Source organism: Procambarus clarkii, chromosome 67 (assembly GCF_040958095.1).
Source record: "Procambarus clarkii isolate CNS0578487 chromosome 67, FALCON_Pclarkii_2.0, whole genome shotgun sequence".
Taxonomy (NCBI): domain Eukaryota; kingdom Metazoa; phylum Arthropoda; class Malacostraca; order Decapoda; family Cambaridae; genus Procambarus; species Procambarus clarkii.
The window spans coordinates 14,143,677-14,153,615 of record NC_091216.1 but is presented as its reverse complement, the minus strand read 5'-3'; positions in this window follow the sequence as shown (position 1 = coordinate 14,153,615).

The following is a 9,939-nucleotide window of genomic DNA, read 5'->3' as shown; positions in this document are numbered from 1 at the left end:
GGGGCGTTGCTATAGTGGGGGGGGGGGTCGTTGCTGTAGAGGGGAGGGGGGCGTTGCTGTAGTGGGGGGGGGGGGGGGGGGGCGTTGCTGTAGTGGGGGGGGGGGCGTTGCTGTAGTGGGGGGGGGCGTTGCTGTAGTGGGGGACACCTTGATGTAGTCCTCACAATTCAGAAGTACTCAAGGGAGGCTATAGTCCACAAGTGATCAAGGGAGCCCATAGTTGCGGCCCCTTAGTTAAGGCCTTAAGTCCCACTTGTATACCTGTTGAGTGTGTCTGGGATCCTTCATAGCTCTGGGTGATTGATAGAACTACGGGTTTCCGCTTTTGCGGTTTAAATTAAATTACCGGATTAAATCTCTGATGGTTCAAGTTAATACAAATGTTGTTATCCACCTTACTGTGGTAAATACTGACAATGCGCGGGTAAACGGCGGGAGTGATGGTGACAGACACTCATTTCAGACTTCTTGAAAATCGCTCTGGAGGGGTAGGGCTACAAACTTATATTTCTTAAGACGTTTAACTTTGGTGTCCCCTGACCAGCCAATGTCTGTTCCATACCACAGACCATTACCCGTGCAACTCTGGGTAAGAGCTAGTAGCCCCCAGCACCTAGCCCCCAGTACCTAGCCCGCAGCACCTAATCCCCAGCACCTAGCCTCCAACTGTAGACAGGTAATCAAAACATTGTTTTAGTGTACAAAAGTGGCACCCGGTACTGTTCATCTCCCATCTGTCCATCTATATCTGTCCATCCACCTATCTATCCATCTGTCCATCCATCTATTCATTCATGGATGAATAGATGGATGAATGATACCCTCCACCTATCTATCCAAGTCTGTTTTTGTCGCTCGGTCTCTTATACAAAAATATAATTATCTGCCGGTGACAGGAACTCAGAGGAGTGGCCTTAAAAACTGTTAAGTTACGTCATTGACTCAGATAAGGGTGGGATTTGGGGCCCTTTTGATGCTGTGGGAGGATCACCTGTTTTATGTGGTGACCCTCCATGTAGGGGGTTTATGTGGTGACCCTCCATGTAGGGGGTTTATGTGGGTGACCCTCCATGTAGGGGGTTTATGTGGGTGACCCTCCATGTAGGGGGTTTATGTGGGTGACCCTCCATGTAGGGGGTTTATGTGGGTGACCCTCCATGTAGGGGGTTTATGTGGGTGACCCTCCATGTAGGGGGTTTATGTGGGTGACCCTCCATGTAGGGGGTTTATGTGGGTGACCCTCCATGTAGGGGGTTTATGTGGGTGACCCTCCATGTAGGGGGTTTATGTGGTGACCCTCCATGTTGGGGGTTTATGTGGGTGACCCTCCATGTTGGTGGTTTATGTGGTGACCCTCCATGTTGGTGGTTTATGTGGTGACCCTCCATGTAGGGGGTTTATGTGGGTGATCCTCCATGTTGGTGGTTTATGTGGTGATCCTCCATGTTGGTGGTTTATGTGGGTGATCCTCCATGTTGGTGGTTTATGTGGTGATCGTCCATGTTGGTGGTTTATGTGGTGATCCTCCATGTTGGTGGTTTATGTGGGTGATCCTCCATGTTGGTGGTTTATGTGGTGATCCTCCATGTTGGTGGTTTATGTGGTGATCCTCCATGTTGGTGGTTTATGTGGGTGATCCTCCATGTTGGTGGTTTATGTGGTGATCCTCCATGTTGGTGGTTTATGTGGTGATCCTCCATGTTGGAGGTTTATGTGGTGATCCTCCATGTAGGTGGTTAATGTGGGTGATCCTCCATGTAGGGGGTTTATGTGGTGATCCTCCATGTTGGTGGTTTATGTGGTGATCCTCCATGTTGGTGGTTTATGTGGGTGATCCTCCATGTTGGTGGTTTATGTGGTGATCCTCCATGTTGGTGGTTTATGTGGTGATCCTCCATGTTGGAGGTTTATGTGGTGATCCTCCATGTAGGTGGTTAATGTGGGTGATCCTCCATGTAGGGGGTTTATGTGGTGATCCTCCATGTTGGTGGTTTATGTGGGTGATCCTCCATGTTGGTGGTTTATGTGGGTGATCCTCCATGTTGGTGGTTTATGTGGTGATCCTCCATGTTGGTGGTTTATGTGGTGATCCTCCATGTTGGTGGTTTATGTGGTGATCCTCCATGTTGGTGGTTTATGTGGTGATCCTCCATGTTGGTGGTTTATGTGGTGATCCTCCATGTTGGTGGTTTATGTGGTGATCCTCCATGTTGGTGGTTTATGTGGTGATCCTCCATGTTGGTGGTTTATGTGGTGATCCTCCATGTTGGTGGTTTATGTGGTGATCCTCCATGTTGGGGGTTTATGTGGTGATCCTCCATGTTGGGGGTTTATGTGGTGATCCTCCATGTTGGTGGTTTATGTGGTGATCCTCCATGTTGGGGGTTTATGTGGTGATCCTCCATGTTGGAGGTTTATATTTCCCCTTGACTAGGTGAGTGTGTGTACCGAGGGCAGACGATCCTTGCTTCCCCTGATGCCTAGCTCTCTGGCCCTATACCTGCCTGGGCCCCTACACCTGCCTGGGTCCCTACACCTACCTGGGTCCCTACACCTGCCTGGGCCCCTACACCTGCCTGGGCCCCTACACCTGCCTGGGCCCCTACACCTGCCTGGGGCCCTACACCTGCCTGGGGCCCTACACCTGCCTGGGGCCCTACACCTGCCTGGGTCCCTACACCTGCCTGGGTCCCTACACCTGCCTGGGTCCCTACACCTGCCTGGGGCCCTACACCTGCCTGGGCCCCTACACCTGCCTGGGCCCCTACACCTGCCTGGGCCCCTACACCTGCCTGGGCCCCTACACCTGCCTGGGGCCCTACACCTGCCTGGGGCCCTACACCTGCCTGGGGCCCTACACCTGCCTGGGCCCCTACACCTGCCTGGGGCCCTACACCTGCCTGGGCCCCTACACCTGCCTGGGTCCCTACACCTGCCTGGGTCCCTACACCTGCCTGGGCCCTTACACCTGCCTGGGCCCTTACACCTGCCTGGGCCCCTACACCTGCCTGGGCCCCTACACCTGCCTGGGCCCCTACACCTGCCTGGGCCCCTACACCTGCCTGGGCCCCTACACCTGCTTGGGCCCCTACACCTGCCTGGGCCCCTACACCTGCTTGGGCCCCTACACCTGCCTGGGCCCCTACACCTGCCTGGGCCCCTACACCTGCCTGGGCCCCTACACCTGCCTGGGCCCCTACACCTGCCTTGGCCCTACACCTGCCTGGGCCCCTACACCTGCCTGGGCCCCTACACCTGCCTGGGCCCCTACACCTGCCTGGGCCCCTACACCTGCCTGGGCCCCTACACCTGCCTGGGCCCCTACACCTGCCTGGGCCCCTACACCTGCCTGGGCCCTTACACCTGCCTGGGCCCCTACACCTGCCTTTGCCCTACACCTGCCTGGGTCCCTATACCTACCTGGGTCCCTACACCTGCCTGGGTCCCTACACCTGCCTGGGTCCCTACACCTGCCTGGGTCTCTACACCTGCCTGGGTCTCTACACCTGCCTGGGCCCCTACATCTGTCTGGGCCCCTACATCTGCCTGGGCCCCTACACCTGCCTGGGCCGTACACCTGCCTGGCCCCTACACCTGCCTGGGCCCTACACCTGCCTAACCCCTATACCTGCCTGGGCTCTACACCTGCCTGGCCCCTACACCTGCCTGGGCCCTACACCTGCCTGGGCCCTACACCTGCCTGGGCCCTACACCTGCCTGGGCCCTACACCTGCCTGGGCCCTACACCTGACTGGCCCTACACCTGCCTGGGCCCTACACCTGCCTGGGCCCCCACACCTGCCTGGCCCCTACACCTGCCTGGCCCCTACACCTGCCTGGGCCCTACACCTGCCTGGCCCTACACCTGCCTGGGCCCCTACACCTGCCTGGGCCCTACACCTGCCTGGCCCTACACCTGCCTGGGCCCTACACCTGCCTGGGCCCTACACCTGCCTGGGCCCCCACACCTGCCTGGGCTCCCACACCTGCCTGGCCCCTACACCTGCCTGGCCCTACACCAGGATTTCCTGCCCACCTAACCTACCAGAGGACCCTTAACTTACTGCTTGGGAAAAAAAATCCAAAATATATTTTCCATTTTTTCCATTTTCAAATTACGTCTATTTTCGGCCATTCGAATAAATGGCCAAATTCAGCCGTAATTAGTAAGAGGACAAGTTGTAACGCTGGACAATATCAAACAATAACATTATAGCAGGAAATCAACCTGGAAATAACCAACCACAGGTCAGAGAACTACTGATATATTGTGACCAATTTTCACTCAACCAGCAGATAAGAGAGCCAACTCCACACTAAAGTCGTCTCTGTGGTGTGGTAAGTTCTCTTACCACACTAAAGTAAATACTGGATCTGTAACAGGGTTGTTGATTTGTGGAACCAATTACCGCGTAACGTGGTGGAGGTGGGGGTCCCTCGATTGTTTCAAGCGTGGGTTGGACATGTGTATAAGTGGGATTGGGTAGTTATAGGTAGGAGCTGCCTCGTATGGGCCAATAGGCCTTCTGCAGTTACCTTTGTTCTTATGTTCTCTCGACCTAATCTCCACACACAAGGAACACATAATTAGGGATTTGACAATCTCAGATGCTACATACTCGTACACACGCTCATGGAAGGTAATAGGTCCATAAGATTAACACAAGTGAAGGATTATTTAATAAGTTCAATTTTAACAATAAGAGGATTGACTGGCAAGAGAAATTAACTTACAATAAACAACAGGAGAGCGTCTCCAGTACCAAGACTCTCACACATGGAATAGAACAACAGATTACCGAAGTCTAACTGGAATCACGTTCCTTAGAGGAAGATAAAGAGGTCTAACAACCAAGGAAACGCGGAGGAACTACAACAGGAAAATAATAACAGAGTTACTCCTGCAGACTGTACAAATATCTCAACAAAGAAAAGAGAATGCAAACATGTGCTCTAATTTTTCACTTTCCAAGCTGAAGTGACTATTTCCCCGCGGGCCTCGTGTAGCTATATCTCTACCTGAGAGATATCTCTATATGTACCCCTATATCCATTTACTCGAGGGCAGCTATATCTCTACCTGAGAGATATGCCTATATCTACCCTATATCTATTTACTCGAGGGCAGCTATATCTCTACCTGTGAGATATGCCTATATCTACCTTATATCTATTTACTCGAAGGCAGCTATATCTCTAGTGGCATGGACGAGGATAGGAAGCCAGCGGCTTGTCAGTTCTCCTTATTTGTCCTGATGATTTTCCTCGAGCTGGATCTTAAAATTCAGCAGTATATTGGCATTTACAGTTTCGGCGGGTAGGCGGTTCTATGGGTTACTAGAACCGTTGCTCCTTGTTTGTGTTACATCTGACCTTTTGAAGAAGTTGTTTTGATCAACATTCTCCAAATTGTTCAGTTTGGAGTTAGGGACACACTCTCCACACCTGCCATGTTACCCCACACCTGCCCTGCTACCCAAACCTGCCCCTCAGCGTGACCCTCCTCTCCCCCCCCCCCCTCCTCCTCTCCTCACCCTGGCAGACACCTGTGATCAGCAGCTGAGCATGTAGGCTCTTGAGCAATTAGTTTACTCATCATTCCCCTCAGTAAGTTAGCTTCTCTCAGGGTGGGGGGGGGGGGGAGGACTCCTGCCCTGAGACACTTCTCTCAGGCCCAGCAGGGGGGGGGGGGCCACTCCTGCTCTGAGACACTTCTCTCAGGTCCAGCAGGGGGGGGCACTTCTGCCCTGAGACACTTCTCTCAGGTCCAGCAGGGGGGGCACTCCTGCCCTGAGACACTTCTCTCAGGTCCAGCAGGGGGGGCACTCCTGCCCTGAGACACGTCTCTCAGGCCCAGCAGGTGGGGGGGGGGGGCACTCCTGCCCTGAGACACTTCTCTCAGGTCCAGCAGGGGGGGGGGGCACTCCTGCCCTGAGACACTTCTCTCAGGTCCAGCAGGGGGGGGGCACTTCTGCCCTGAGACACTTCTCTCAGGTCCAGCAGGGGGGGGCACTCCTGCCCTGAGACACTTTTCTCAGGCCCAGCAGGGGGGGGGGGCCACTTCTGCCCTGAGACACTTCTCTCAGGTCCAGCAGGGGGGGGGGCACTCCTGCCCTGAGACACTTCTCTCAGGTCCAGCAGGGGGGGGGGCACTCCTGCCCTGAGACACTTCTCTCAGGTCCAGCAGGGGGGGGGGGCACTCCTGCCCTGAGACACTTCTCTCAGGTCCAGCAGGGGTGGGGGCACTCCTGCCCTGAGACACTTCTCTCAGGTCCAGCAGGGGGGGGCACTTCTGCCCTGAGACACTTCTCTCAGGTCCAGCAGGGGGGGGGGGCACTCCTGCCCTGAGACACTTCTCTCAGGTCCAGCAGGGGGGGGGGCACTCCTGCCCTGAGACACTTCTCTCAGGTCCAGCAGGGGGGGGGGCACTCCTGCCCTGAGACACTTCTCTCAGGTCCAGCAGGGGGGGGGGGGCACTCCTGCCCTGAGACACTTCTCTCAGGTCCAGCAGGGGGGGGGCACTCCTGCCCTGAGACACTTCTCTCAGGTCCAGCAGGGGGGGGGGCACTCCTGCCCTGAGACACTTCTCTCAGGTCCAGCAGGGGGGGGGGCACTCCTGCCCTGAGACACTTCTCTCAGGTCCAGCAGGGGGGGGGGGCACTCCTGCCCTGAGACACTTCTCTCAGGTCCAGCAGGGGGGGGGGCACTCCTGCCCTGAGACACTTCTCTCAGGTCCAGCAGGGGGGGGGCACTCCTGCCCTGAGACACTTCTCTCAGGTCCAGCAGGGGGGGGGGGCACTCCTGCCCTGAGACACTTCTCTCAGGTCCAGCAGGGGGGGGGGAGCACTCCTGCCCTGAGACACTTCTCTCAGGTCCAGCAGGGGGGGGGGCACTCCTGCCCTGAGACACGTCTCTCAGGCCCAGCAGGTGGGGGGGGGGCCACTCCTGCCCTGAGACACTTGACGTAGTCTTGGTAACCGGCTCTGAGACACGCTCTTTAGTGTGACGTCTCTCTCAGCTCGGCTCCCCTCTCAGCCATCCTGGACGACGCATGTTGCTTACTGTTGCAAGATTACAACTATGAAGAACGACACATTTTGTTTCTGAACTGTCTTTTTGGTTTCGTTCACTCTGGTCGAACACCTGCCTGGGCCCTACACCTGCCTGGGCCCTACACCTGCCTGGCCCTACACCTGCCTGGGCCCCCACACCTGCCTGGGCCCCCACACCTGCCTGGGCCCCCACACCTGCCTGGGCCCCCACACCTGCCTGGGCCCCCACACCTGCCTGGGCCCCCACACCTGCCTGGCCCCCACACCTGCCTGGGCCCCCACACCTGCCTGGGCCCCCACACCTGCCTGGGCCCCCACACCTGCCTGGCCCCTACACCTGCCTGGGCCCCACACCTGCCTGGGCCCCCACACCTGCCTGGGCCCCCACACCTGCCTGGCCCCTACACCTGCCTGGGCCCCCACACCTGCCTGGGCCCCCACACCTGCCTGGCCCCTACACCTGCCTGGCCCTACACCAGGATTTCCTGCCCACCTAACCTACCAGAGGACCCTTAACTTACTGCTTGGGAAAAAAAATCCAAAATATATATTCCATTTTTTCCATTTTCAAATTACGTCTATTTTCGGCCATTCGGATAAATGGCCAAATTCAGCCGTAATTAGTAAGAGGACAAGTTGTAACGCTGGACAATATCAAACAATAACATTATAGCAGGAAATCAACCTGGAAATAACCAACCACAGGTCAGAGAACTACTGATATATTGTGACCAATTTTCACTCAACCAGCAGATAAGAGAGCCAACTCCACACTAAAGTCGTCTCTGTGGTGTGGTAAGTCCTCTTACCACACTAAAGTAAATACTGGATCGGTAACAGGGTTGTTGATTTGTGGAACCAATTACCGCGTAACGTGGTGGAGGTGGGGTCCCTCGATTGTTTCAAGCGTGGGTTGGACATGTATATGAGTGGGATTGGGTGGTTATAGATAGGAGCTGCCTCGTATGGGCCAATAGGCCTTCTGCAGTTACCTTTGTTCTTATGTTCTCTCGACCTAATCTCCACACACAAGGAACACATAATTAGGGATTTGACAATCTCAGATGCTACATACTCGTACACACGCTCATGGAAGGTAATAGGTCCATAAGATTAACACAAGTGAAGGATTATTTAATAACTTCAATTTTAACAATAAGAGGATTGACTGGCAAGAGAAATTAACTTACAATAAACAACAGGGAAGTATCTCCAGTACCAAGACTCCCACACATGGAATAGAACAACAGATTACCGAAGTCTAACTGGAATCACGTTCCTTAGAGGAAGATAAAGAGGTCCAACTTACCAAGGAAACGCGGAGGAACTACAACAGGAAAATAATAACAGAGTTACTCCTGCAGACTGTACAAATATCTCAACAAAGAAAGAGAATGCAAACATGTGCTCTAATTTTTCACTTTCCAAGCTGAAGTGACTATTTCCCCGCGGGCCTCGTGTAGCTATATCTCTACCTGAGAGATATCTCTATATGTACCCCTATATCCATTTACTCGAGGGCAGCTATATCTCTACCTGAGAGATATCCCTATATCTACCCCTATATCTATTTACTCGAGGGCAGCTATATCTCTACTTGAGAGATATGCCTATATCTACCCTATATCTATTTACTCGATGGCAGCTATATCTCTAGTGGCATGGACGAGGATAGGAAGCCAGCGGCTTGTCAGTTCTCCTTATTTGTCCTGATGGTTTTCCTCGAGCTGGATCTTAAAATTCAGCAGTATATTGGCATTTACAGTTTCGGCGGGTAGGCGGTTCTATGGGTTACTAGAACCGTTGCTCCTTGTTTGTGTTACATCTGACCTTTTGAAGAAGTTGTTTTGATCAACATTCTCCAAATTGTTCAGTTTGGAGTTAGGGACACACACTCCACACCTGCCATGTTACCCCACACCTGCCATGTTACCCAAACCTGCCCCTCAGCGTGACCCTCCTCTCCCCCCCCCCTCCTCCTCTCCTCACCCTGGCAGACACCTGTGATCAGCAGCTGAGCATGTAGGCTCTTGAGCAATTAGTTTACTCATCATTCCCCTCAGTAAGTTAGCTTCTCTCAGGTCCAGCAGGGGGGGGGGGCACTTCTGCCCTGAGACACTTCTCTCAGGCCCAGCAGGGGGGGGCAGTCCTGCCCTGAGACACTTCTCTCAGGTCCAGCAGGGGGGGCACTCCTGCCCTGAGACACGTCTCTCAGGCCCAGCAGGTGGGGGGGGGGGGGCACTCCTGCCCTGAGACACTTCTCTCAGGTCCAGCAGGGGGGGCACTCCTGCCCTGAGACACTTCTCTCAGGCCCAGCAGGGGGGGGGGGCACTCCTGCCCTGAGACACGTCTCTCAGGCCCAGCAGGTGGGGGGGGGGGGGGCACTCCTGCCCTGAGACACTTCTCTCAGGTCCAGCAGGGGGGGGGGGGCACTCCTGCCCTGAGACACTTCTCTCAGGTCCAGCAGGGGGGGGGGGCACTTCTGCCCTGAGACACTTCTCTCAGGTCCAGCAGGGGGGGGGGGCACTCCTGCCCTGAGACACTTTTCTCAGGCCCAGCAGGGGGGGGCCACTTCTGCCCTGAGACACTTCTCTCAGGTCCAGCAGGGGGGGGGGCACTCCTGCCCTGAGACACTTCTCTCAGGTCCAGCAGGGGGGGGGCACTCCTGCCCTGAGACACTTCTCTCAGGTCCAGCAGGGGGGGGCACTCCTGCCCTGAGACACTTCTCTCAGGTCCAGCAGGGGGGGGGCACTCCTGCCCTGAGACACTTCTCTCAGGTCCAGCAGGGGGGGCACTCCTACCCTGAGACACTTCTCTCAGGTCCAGCAGGGGGGGGGGCACTCCTGCCCTGAGACATTTCTCTCAGGTCCAGCAGGGGGGGGGGCAC